This window comes from Octopus sinensis, linkage group LG7, assembly GCF_006345805.1.
Source record: "Octopus sinensis linkage group LG7, ASM634580v1, whole genome shotgun sequence".
NCBI classification, from domain to species: domain Eukaryota; kingdom Metazoa; phylum Mollusca; class Cephalopoda; order Octopoda; family Octopodidae; genus Octopus; species Octopus sinensis.
The window spans coordinates 64636742-64647520 of NC_043003.1; positions in this window are offsets into that span (position 1 = coordinate 64636742).

A 10779-nucleotide genomic window follows, 5' to 3' on the forward strand; every position below is an offset into this window, starting at 1 on the left:
ACGTGTCTGTTTGTCGTTGATAACTTAGTATAGAGGGAAAAGAAGTGTAGCAGAAGAGTGTACAGCAATTCCTTGACTATCGTCAAGTGTACAGCAATTCCTTGACTGTTACGTTCCAAACTCCCTCACCCCCCGCGATAGGTAAAAATCCGCGAAGTAGAAACAGTACTGTACTGGATAATTTTATTATTTTTTATAATTTGTATATATTTATTTTATCATAAACGCAAAACACTACGGAGGAATCGACGTAAGCTTAAATAATACATCGCGTTATGGCGAGAGATTAGTACAATACTCACCAGATCTTTTCTTTCCATTGAGTCACATAATCCAGTGGCTTGCCAAACTAGTTGCATGTATTGGTCGGTTAGTAACTGTCCAATCGCGTGTTTGCAACAGTTTGTTTTCAACGCGGGAAAGACCACTTTGTCTCTGGAGCCTACCCAAGGTTATAAAAACCCTTGTCTTCTGCCTCGCTTGGTCTTTGGCAGCAGCCATTGACCACACACCACGTCTCTTTGGACCAGCGTCGATGAACCAGAAATCCAGTCTGTCCCACAGCTTTCTTCAACCAGCCTTCGGTCGTCATCGTTACCACAACAGACAGCAGACCACAGCCACATCAACAGGCCGAGCAGAACTGAAATCATTTAAGTCCTTGTTCCTGACTGTAATATAGCCATCATTCTCTTTTGACAATCTTATATTTATAACGAGGGCAATAAGTCGTCGCTTATTCAACTTATCCAAGCCTTATCGTTTACCACTTTTTTCTTCGTTATAGATGCATACAAAGCCAAGAGGAAACCACTTTTCAAAATTCTCTAAAATGAATAGGGCACTTGTTAAGGAAGTCAGCAAATAAGAAGATATACCTTTGTGTGTGTGTGTGTGTGTGTGTGTGTGTGTGTGTGTGTGTGTGTGTGTGTGTGTGTGTGTTTGCGTATGTGCGTGCGTGTATATATAGACTATTGGAAGTTACGCGCTTCCTCGCATTGTTGTCGCTTTCGAATGATGCCACTCCACTGGTTTGGCAGGCAGGCCAATTTATATATATATCTGCATGCGCATGCGCGTGATCCCAAGTACAAAGTACGAGTACATATATATCGGAGGCGACATATTTCATCTAAGCATGGTTGTGAGTATAGGTTATTGATAAGCACAACTAGGCAAAAATGCACAACTAGCGTTCTCAATAGCCACTGCTGTGTCGAGTTTCATCTCTGATATATATATATATATATTGTGTTTTTAACCACAGCCCCTACATAAAAGATGTTATGCTTGGGTGAATAAATTGCATTTCAACGATGTATTTACATGAAGTATGGTACATAGATGGCTGGCTATTTTATTTTAAGACTGCTTCAATTGCATATAACGATAGGCGGATAATTTCAACTGAAGTATGGTGACAATAGGTATCTCTGAGTGACTTTGTTATTGTTGTTGACGATGTTCAACCCTAAGTTAGCTCTAGCTGAGGAGAACTGAGATCAAAACCATTCGACTCATGACTATGCCGACATTTTCTTATATTCGCAAGAAGCACAGGAATTGTTACAAAATCCAATAAGACTAAAAATCTGGGTCGGAATCAGCGAACCAGTTAAGAGGATAGAGTATGATTTGAGAGATTGGCAGAACCATTAGCGCGCCGGGCGAAATACTTAGCGATATTTTGTCGTACTGGGGTCGATGTAAGCGACTGGCCCCCTCCCCAAATATTTCGGGCCTTGTGCTTAGATTAGAAAAGATGGTAGAGTATTATTTGAAGATTGGTAGAACCGGTAGCGCTCCGGGCGAAATGCTTAGCGGTATTGCGTCTGCCGAAGTCGACTTTGCCTTTCATCCTTTCAGGGTCGATTAAATAAGTACCAGTAACTCACTGGAGTCGATATAATCGACTTAATCAGTTTGTCTGTCTTTGTTTGTCCCTTCTGTGTTTAGCCCTTGTGGTGGGTAGTAAAGAAATATGTATTTCGTCTGTATTTCATCCTTTCGGGGTCGATAAATTAAGTACCAGTTACGCACTGGGGTCGATATAATCAACTTAATCCGTTTGTCTGCCCTTGTTCGTCCTCTCTGTGTTTAGCCCCTTGTGTGTAGTAAAGAAATGGGTATTTCGTCTGTCTTTATGTTCTGAGTTCAAATTCCATCGAGGTGGACTTTGCCTTTTATCCTTTCGGAATCGATAAATTAAGTACCAGTTGCATACTGGGGTCGATCTAATCGATAGCCCCCCCCCCTCACTCCCACCAAATTTTAGGCCTTGTGACTAGAGTAGAAAGGTTTTGAGAGATTTCCCGTTTACAGCAGACCGAACGACATGGTAAAGGTTAGTTGACTTAGTTGTTACGAGCAGTTGTTATGAATGGTTGATGAAAATTACGATAAAAGTCACGCGAAATATTAAAAAGCATTTTTTAAATCACTCGAGATCGGCATGTGACTTTTGTTTTATACATTTCATGTTTTCACTAACCACAATCAGTGGATGTCAACATATTTTACTAACATTTTATTCCCTTCAGATTTTGTCACTTCTCTTTTCACATCTCACTCTCTTTCTCTCCCTATCACTCTTCTTCTCTCTCTCTCTCTCGTTTTTACTTTCTCTCGCTTTCTTTATCTCTCTTTGTCCTGCTTAACTTCATAACACAGCGTATATTTTAAATACTAAATGAAAAGTATAGTTATAGAAAATTTCGCCGAGAATATTTTTGCCTAAGGAAACCTCACCGTAAGAAACTGCATTTTAACTGACCCCATCACATTTTTTTCATGTTTGACGTTGAATAAAGACTTGCCTGTTTAATACTTTTATAAAGCCTTTTAACATTCTATTTTTATTTCATTAAAAAAAAAGATACACTTCATCATTTCTTACGGCAAATATTCCGGACACAGTAAAGTGTCTTTTTTTGTCTTTTTCTTTTATATAATTTTGTCCCCAACAAGATTTGCGGCCATTTAGCATGAGAGACCGCAAAGAAAGACAAGAAAGGGACCACAAATTCAAAAGATATTGATTGACTGGAAGTTCAAAGGATAGAATATCACAGATAAGCTGAAAACAAGATGATTGCAAAGAGTTTTAGAGAGCAGCAGTTGGAGAAAAGAAAATAAGACGATGTTTAGAAGAGAAATGGCCAAATAGATAAGGCAATTAGACTATTGGCTCATAAATTTTGAATAGACAGGGAGGTTGTACAGTAAAAATAAGCTTTATGATAGCCAGATATTTGACAGGATAGGGTCTTCTAGTAAGCACTTAACAAATTAACTTATTGGTACTCCGTCGGTTACGACTATGAGCGTTCCATTTGATCCGATCAACGAGATAGCCTGATCGTGAAATTAACTCCGCAAACACGCGTACCCTTAACATAACTCTCAGGGAGAGTCAACGTGACACAGAATGTGACATGGTTGGTTCTTTTACATTAGAGGTAGAACTCATTTTTGCCAGCTGAGGGAACTGGAAATGAAGTGTCTTGCTCAAGGACACAATGGTCCGCCGGGAACTGAACTCACGGCCTTACAACCGTGAGTCGAATACCCTAATTACTAAGCAGTCTTCACTTAGCACTTAATCACTTCAAAAATGGTACCAAGAAAAATTAGAGAGCCACTCTTTCCTCCTAAGCTTTCTTCTAACGTTTTCAGATTAAATTTCCAAGAACACTTATTCAATTATCCAACTACCTAATGCGATCTCTAATTAAGCGGTTAATTGGCTGAACATTTGTAATCAGAGGTTAAATATTCTTCGCTGGCACACAACCCCAATAGAATGTAAATTTGTTTTTTGTGGGTTAACGTTTGAATACACGATTATGGTGATTAAAACGTTTGTAAATTATCGTTTTTCTGGTTTGTATGAGGTTAAAGTAGAAAATGTACACAATCAAATGCTTCAGGGTTGTTTAAATATGGAATAAAGATTGTTTGCCAACATAACATGGCAGTCCTGGTTTAGGACAAATGTTACTATAATTTAGCCCCAGGAGACATCGTCTCCAGCTGGCTATACGACACGATCTGTGTCCTTATATTTCGTCCTAAACCATACATTCGTCCTAAACCGGGACTGCCATGTTATGTTGGCAAACAATCTTTACTCCAAAGAACTATTGCTGAATGTCTCACTTGGTGAGATTTACATATAGTAATTTTCTCATTTTTTTGTTGTTGTTTAAATATGATGCAGATTTTTAGAATTATAGCAAAGGCAGTGAGCTGATAGAAAGGTTAACAGGCCGGACAAAATGCTTAGTGGTATTTCGTCCGTCTTTAGGTTCTGAGTTCAAATTCCGCCGACGTCGCCTTCTCCTTTCATTATTTCGGGGTCGATGAAATAAATACCAGTTGAACACTGGGGTAGATGTAATCGACTTTCCCCTACCCCGAAGTTGCTGGCCATGTATCAAAATTTGAAAGGCGGTGAGCTGGCTGAATTGTTAGCACACCGAACGAAATGTTTAGCGGCATCTCATCTGTCCTAATGTTCTGAGTTCAAATTCCGCCGGCAAAGTTGAGCTCGGTGGAAATTGAACTCAGAGCATAAATAGTTGAAACAAATGCCACCAAACATTTGCTTTGATACTCTCACTATTCTGACGATCCTTAGATCCATTGCAATCCGATAAGCTTGCGGTGAACAAATTATTGTTCTATTGTATTTATGACAGTGAAAATGACCAGGGAATGTCTAACTTTATGGAAAGGACATCGTTCTTTACGGCTAGGTTTGAAGAACCTCGGTCATTCGCCAATGTTATCAAACTTTGTCGATTCGTCGATATGCATTAAAGAAAGCTACACAGACACACACACACACACACACACACGCGCACGCACACCACACACACACACACACACACACACACACACACACTCATATATACATGCATTCTCTCTCTCGCTCACACAAAATTGCACCCTCACACACACATATACATGCATTCATATATAGGACAGCTTCCGTCTATCAGATATGCCTCACAAAATTAAATAGCAGAAGACATTTGTCCAAGGTACTACGCAGAGGGCTTGAACTTGAAATCTTGAGGCTTCTAAGGTGAATTTCAAAGGCACACAGTTTTTTTTTATGATTGTAGCGTTCAGTACGTTAACACTAACTTAACAATAGAAATCATTATTATTTGTAACAGTTAAATTACAGCAAAATAAGGTTAATGAAGACATGATAGCTTTTATCTTTCCTCGTTAGATACTGATAGTTTCAGGCAATAAATAAGTAAGTAAGTAAATAAATAAATAAATAAATGAATAAATAAATGAATAAATAAATAAATAAATAGAAAATAATTATTAACGACAGAAGCAGTATTAATGTCAAAAGGCAGTCTTTATATCCAATATAACTATTGATATTTACTTAGAACGTAGAATACTGCGGTATTCGACTTGAGAGGGCCACTCACATGAACGCATGGTGCATAAAAGCACACATATTTATGTCGTTAGTAGTTGAAAATTGTTTGCTATGGGCATCGAAACTGCCAAATCACATGATTTCGACCTACTGCATCTCTTCAGTGATAGCCGACCGCTAACTGCATACCAGCCAAATCTCAGTGCCAACGATAAATAAAATTTCAGTGAGTTTTCGGACAGTTTTGTCGCAGACAGCCAGCAGACTCTTCAAAACATAATTATTAACGATACCAGTGGTATTAGTGCCTAAAAAGTACTGAAATTCTATACATCATTGGCAGTGAGATTTGGCTGGTATGCAGCTTACAGAGCAGACAGCTATCACAGAAGAGACGCAGTACGTCGAAATCCCATGATCTGGCTGTTGGAGATAAAGATTGCTATAAATTAATAAATGAAATAACACTCAATGCGTACCTTTCGTTTTCACTATAAACTCCTTATTTACATAAACCCTTCGCCCCCTTTGTACCTCAGGCCACTGAGAACATTTCCTCACTCTGGACTGTCTTTTTTGTTTCTCTCCAGTTCGGTCCCTGCTTTTTCAGCTCTGCTTCCCTATCTCACTTCCAGTTATCACAAGATGCCCTCAATTCTGCTTCCCTTGTGGTCATATGTTTCCCCGAGGGAATGTCATCTTCCAGGTCCTGCTTGTTTTGAATTGTCATCGATGCTTCTTTAACTTTTTTTTTCTAGGTAGGGTATGGAGCTTACACGAGCTCAATACCATTGCATAATTTCGGTTATGTAAACAGAAACAATGATGTACCTCTAATGCGTATCAGAAACAATTGCAAGTGAAAGGTGCACAAATAATTCATTATTTCTACTTGTAAATAGACCAGTTAAACTGTTGAGTGCAGCCATGGATTTACAAAATTGAGTGACGATGGACTTCAACCTCAGACCTTAATATAGGAATGCCTGGAGTTCTTTACTAACCAGAAAGCATAGTGTATTTGTATTAACAGAGGATTTGTGAAGTATTTTGCCCGGATTGACAATACTTGTTAACAAGAGTACCAACGAATTTGAATCAATCTGTTTTGATCTCTACATGTAACTCCCATAAATTGGTTGAGTGCCCTTCTTTCGTTTGTCCACTCACTCTTATATATATATATATATTATATATATATATATTATATATATATATAATATATATATCTATATATATATATATATATATATCTTTTTTCTTTAGCTTGTTTCAGTCATTTGACTGGGCCATGTTGGAGCACCGACTTTAGTCGAGCAAATTGACCCCACAACTTATTCTTTGTACTTATTCTATTGGTCTCTTTTACCGAACCACCAAGTTTCGGGTACGTAAAAACACCAGCATCGTTGTCAAACGATGTTGGGGATACCAACACAGACACACAAATGCACACACATGCATAAGCACACACACACACACACACGCACATATATACAACAAGCTTCTTCCTGTTTCCGTCTACCAAATCCACTCACAAGGCTTTGGTCTGCCCGAGGCTATAGTAGAAGACACTTACCCAAGATGCCACAGAGTGGAACTGAACCCGGAACAATATGGTACATAGCACACAGCCACTCCTGCGTGTATATATATATATATATATATATATATATAGCATGTATTTATATGTATACATATGTATATATGTATACATGTATGCATATGTGTGTGTCTGTGTGTGCGTGCGTATGTGCTTATCAGTGTATAGTATAAGGCTGTGTACAACGGCATTACACATCACTAAGTTTGGAAGCGATTTTTGTTGCTCTGTACGCTGAGTACTTTTTGGTAGGAAAATTTAACTCTTATGTTAAAATTATCACCCAATTCATTGACATATATTTGTATATGGCCAGTTTAACAACCCAGAAATGGACGCTAACCAATAAAAATGAGGAAAGGCTAAAAACAAAACAAAACAAACAAAATAACAAAAACAGGAAACTTTGAAAATTAGTGCGGACATGTTTATTACGTCAGAGTTTGACAAAGAAGTCTCTCTGTGTTTCAAAGTAAAAATACTTGACGAAGGAAAATATATAAAAAAAAGAAATCCGTGTTGAGATAAAGTTAAGAAGAGAGAAAGAATGTCAGTAAAAACTTTTTTGTTATCATATCAAGAAATTTTTACACTTACTACGTACACACACACACATACACACACATTTATACATACACACACATATATACATACATGCATATATGTATACATACAAGCATAGATGCATACATCGAATACATATATCCATATATGCATATAAATAATACAGATATACATAAATATGTATATGTATGTGTGTATTTATATATATATATATATACACACATATATATATATATACATACCTATATATGCCTAGGTATATGTGTGTGTGTTTATATATATTATTACATGTATGTTTGTATATATGTACCCACGTATATATATATATATATATATATATATATGTATTATATGCAGATAAATTAATAAATAGATAGATAAATAGATAGGTATACATGCATATATATATATTAACATATATAAACATCATATATACATATACAAGTATATTCATCCGCACATATCTATCTATCTATCTATAATCTATCATCTATCTATCATCTATCTATCTATCTATCTTCTCTTTCTCTCTCTCATATATATATATATATATATATATATATAGATAATATATTTATATATATATATATATAATATATATATATATATATATTATATACACATATATATATACATATATATATATATCTAATATATATATATTATACATATATGTTCTAGAAACTGAAACTGAATCGTAAACCTATTTGGATGGTTGTCATTTTTTTGACAGCCCAAGAACAGAAGTATTAATTAACAACATAAACACTAACTTCTAAATTCAGTGTTCAAGAAGTTGTGTTTATTTAATAGTTATTCAACAACTTCTTATTCTGCAGCTTGTTGACAACAGCATTTCGTTGATAAATGACGGGGAGAAAATAAGCCAAATAACTTCTTGCATAAATATAGAAACCAACAGACATACACTCAGACACATACACACGTACATACTAATATATATTATAAATTCTTGTAGAAATTAGCAAGACTTTCATGCATAAAAATTTGCGACTGCGAATCAGGAAGTTTAAATCGCATCCTGTTTACGATGCCATACAAAATATTGGTTTATCTTTGCGTTTACGAAAACACTCTGATGTTGCTGTTGTTGTTGTTGCTGTCTAATTCTCTGTCACTTCTGAACTTGCCGATCTACTATCATGGGATTTCCAGCCATGGACATTTAATAGATTTTCACATGTCTATGACCGGTATTATATTGTTTCCATATTAAAAAGGATAACGTATGCAACTTCAAAAAATATAGAAAACTTATAGAAAACTTTAGATGAGTTCAAAGATGTCCTAAACATATTTGACTTGTAAAGAGGCATTTTCACTGGAGAAAAAATACTATGGAGAAAAATTCTCGCTTTAGATTAAAAAAAAAAGGTGTTAAAAACTCCAAAATTAGTTCAGGGCGCATTCTATGCATTGGTACATGCAGTTCGATCCTCTTTGCTCTCTTCAGCACCAGATACCAAGCGAGGCAACTCTAGACTAAGTGTAAGGCTTAGATTCCTTATTAGAAATCAGTGAATATTATTGACGAAGCAAGGTGGCCAGCTGGCAGAATCGTTAGCACGCCGGAGTAAATGCTAAGCAGCATTTCGTCCGCTTTTATGTTCTGAGGTCAAATGCTTCGGAATCGATGAAATAAGTGCCAGTTGAGCACTGGGGTCCATGTAATCGATCAGCCCTAAAAAATTCTATGCTAATATGCTGAGAAATAGACTTTAAATCGTCAATCACCACATACAATATACATCACTATGAATACACATCGTGCTGAATCGAGGAAAGCAAGCGTTATCTCTGTATTGATCAATTTCGAGATTAATCCAACGGATTTTTCGCCTAAGTATATATATATATATATAAGTTGTATGTATATATATATATATATATATAATATATATATATATATATATATATATATATTATATATATAATATATATTACTTTTCTAAAACTCTCTGAGAGATTTATACAGTAGCAGCACGATAAAGTGGTGGCATGTTGTCAACTCAATGTGGCAGTCACAGGAAAAGGAAGAATGCTACTGCTATTTAACCCTAGGAAACACCGTTTTCTATTTTCAATGACACATTTTCTGCGTCCTTATGTTTTCAAAGGGGAAGATAAACACTTCCAGTCAGCAAAGCCACCATCCAGAGACTAGTTTCAGAGTTATTGCTCACCATCAGTCTAGAGTAGCAGGGCTTGCTAGCTGTCGATGTTTATTCGCCTTTGAAAACATAAGAACACAGAAAATGTGTTATGGCCAACAGGAAATGGTGTTTCTTGGGGCTAAATAGCAGTAGTATTCTTCCCTTTCATGCAACTGTCACATTAAGCGACAACATTTCATCACTGTATATATATATATATATATATATATATATAATATATTATATATATATTAGATATATATATATATATATATATATAGATATATATATATATATATATGTGTGTGTGTGGTGTGTGTGTGTCTGTGGTGTAGTTGAAATTTATAGAAAAACAAAAGACGAAGAGGGGTGCATGAACAACAAGCAATGTATTAGTTTGACGCTCAGGAAAAAAAGAAAAAGTCTTTTACGTTTCGAGCCTAAGCTCTTCAACAGTAAGAAATACGAGAAAATAAACTGAGAGAGAATGAAAAAAACTACCTGCTCTTTCGTCTTGCATATCTGAAACCCCGAACTTTCAGCACCTCTCCTCATCCACACACCAGCACTCCACCAGGATTACCACTGGATCTACTGACTCTACCGTCACAGATTTCAATGGATTTTCACTGGGCCTCTTTTCGTTAGTATTTGGAGAATGACACTTAATCTGCTTTTACGTTTTATTTCTGAAGAACTCTAACGTTTCTAGGTTTGAATGCATATTTGTTGTCAAGTGAACCAGTGCACTTATGGTAAAAGATACAGTGGAGATTTATAGCCTGAATACAAGAGCTGTACGTTTCTCATTAGTCCTCCACAAATATTCTTCTTTTCTCCATTTTCCCATTGATATGTACGTAATTGCATGCTGACAGAAGCTACCGTACTAATAATGATAAGCAGTAAGATCCAAACCAAATAATACACATATACAGCACGCACGCGCACACACACATACACACACACACACACACACACACACACATATATATATATGTATGTATGTGTGTATATAAACTATGTAAAGA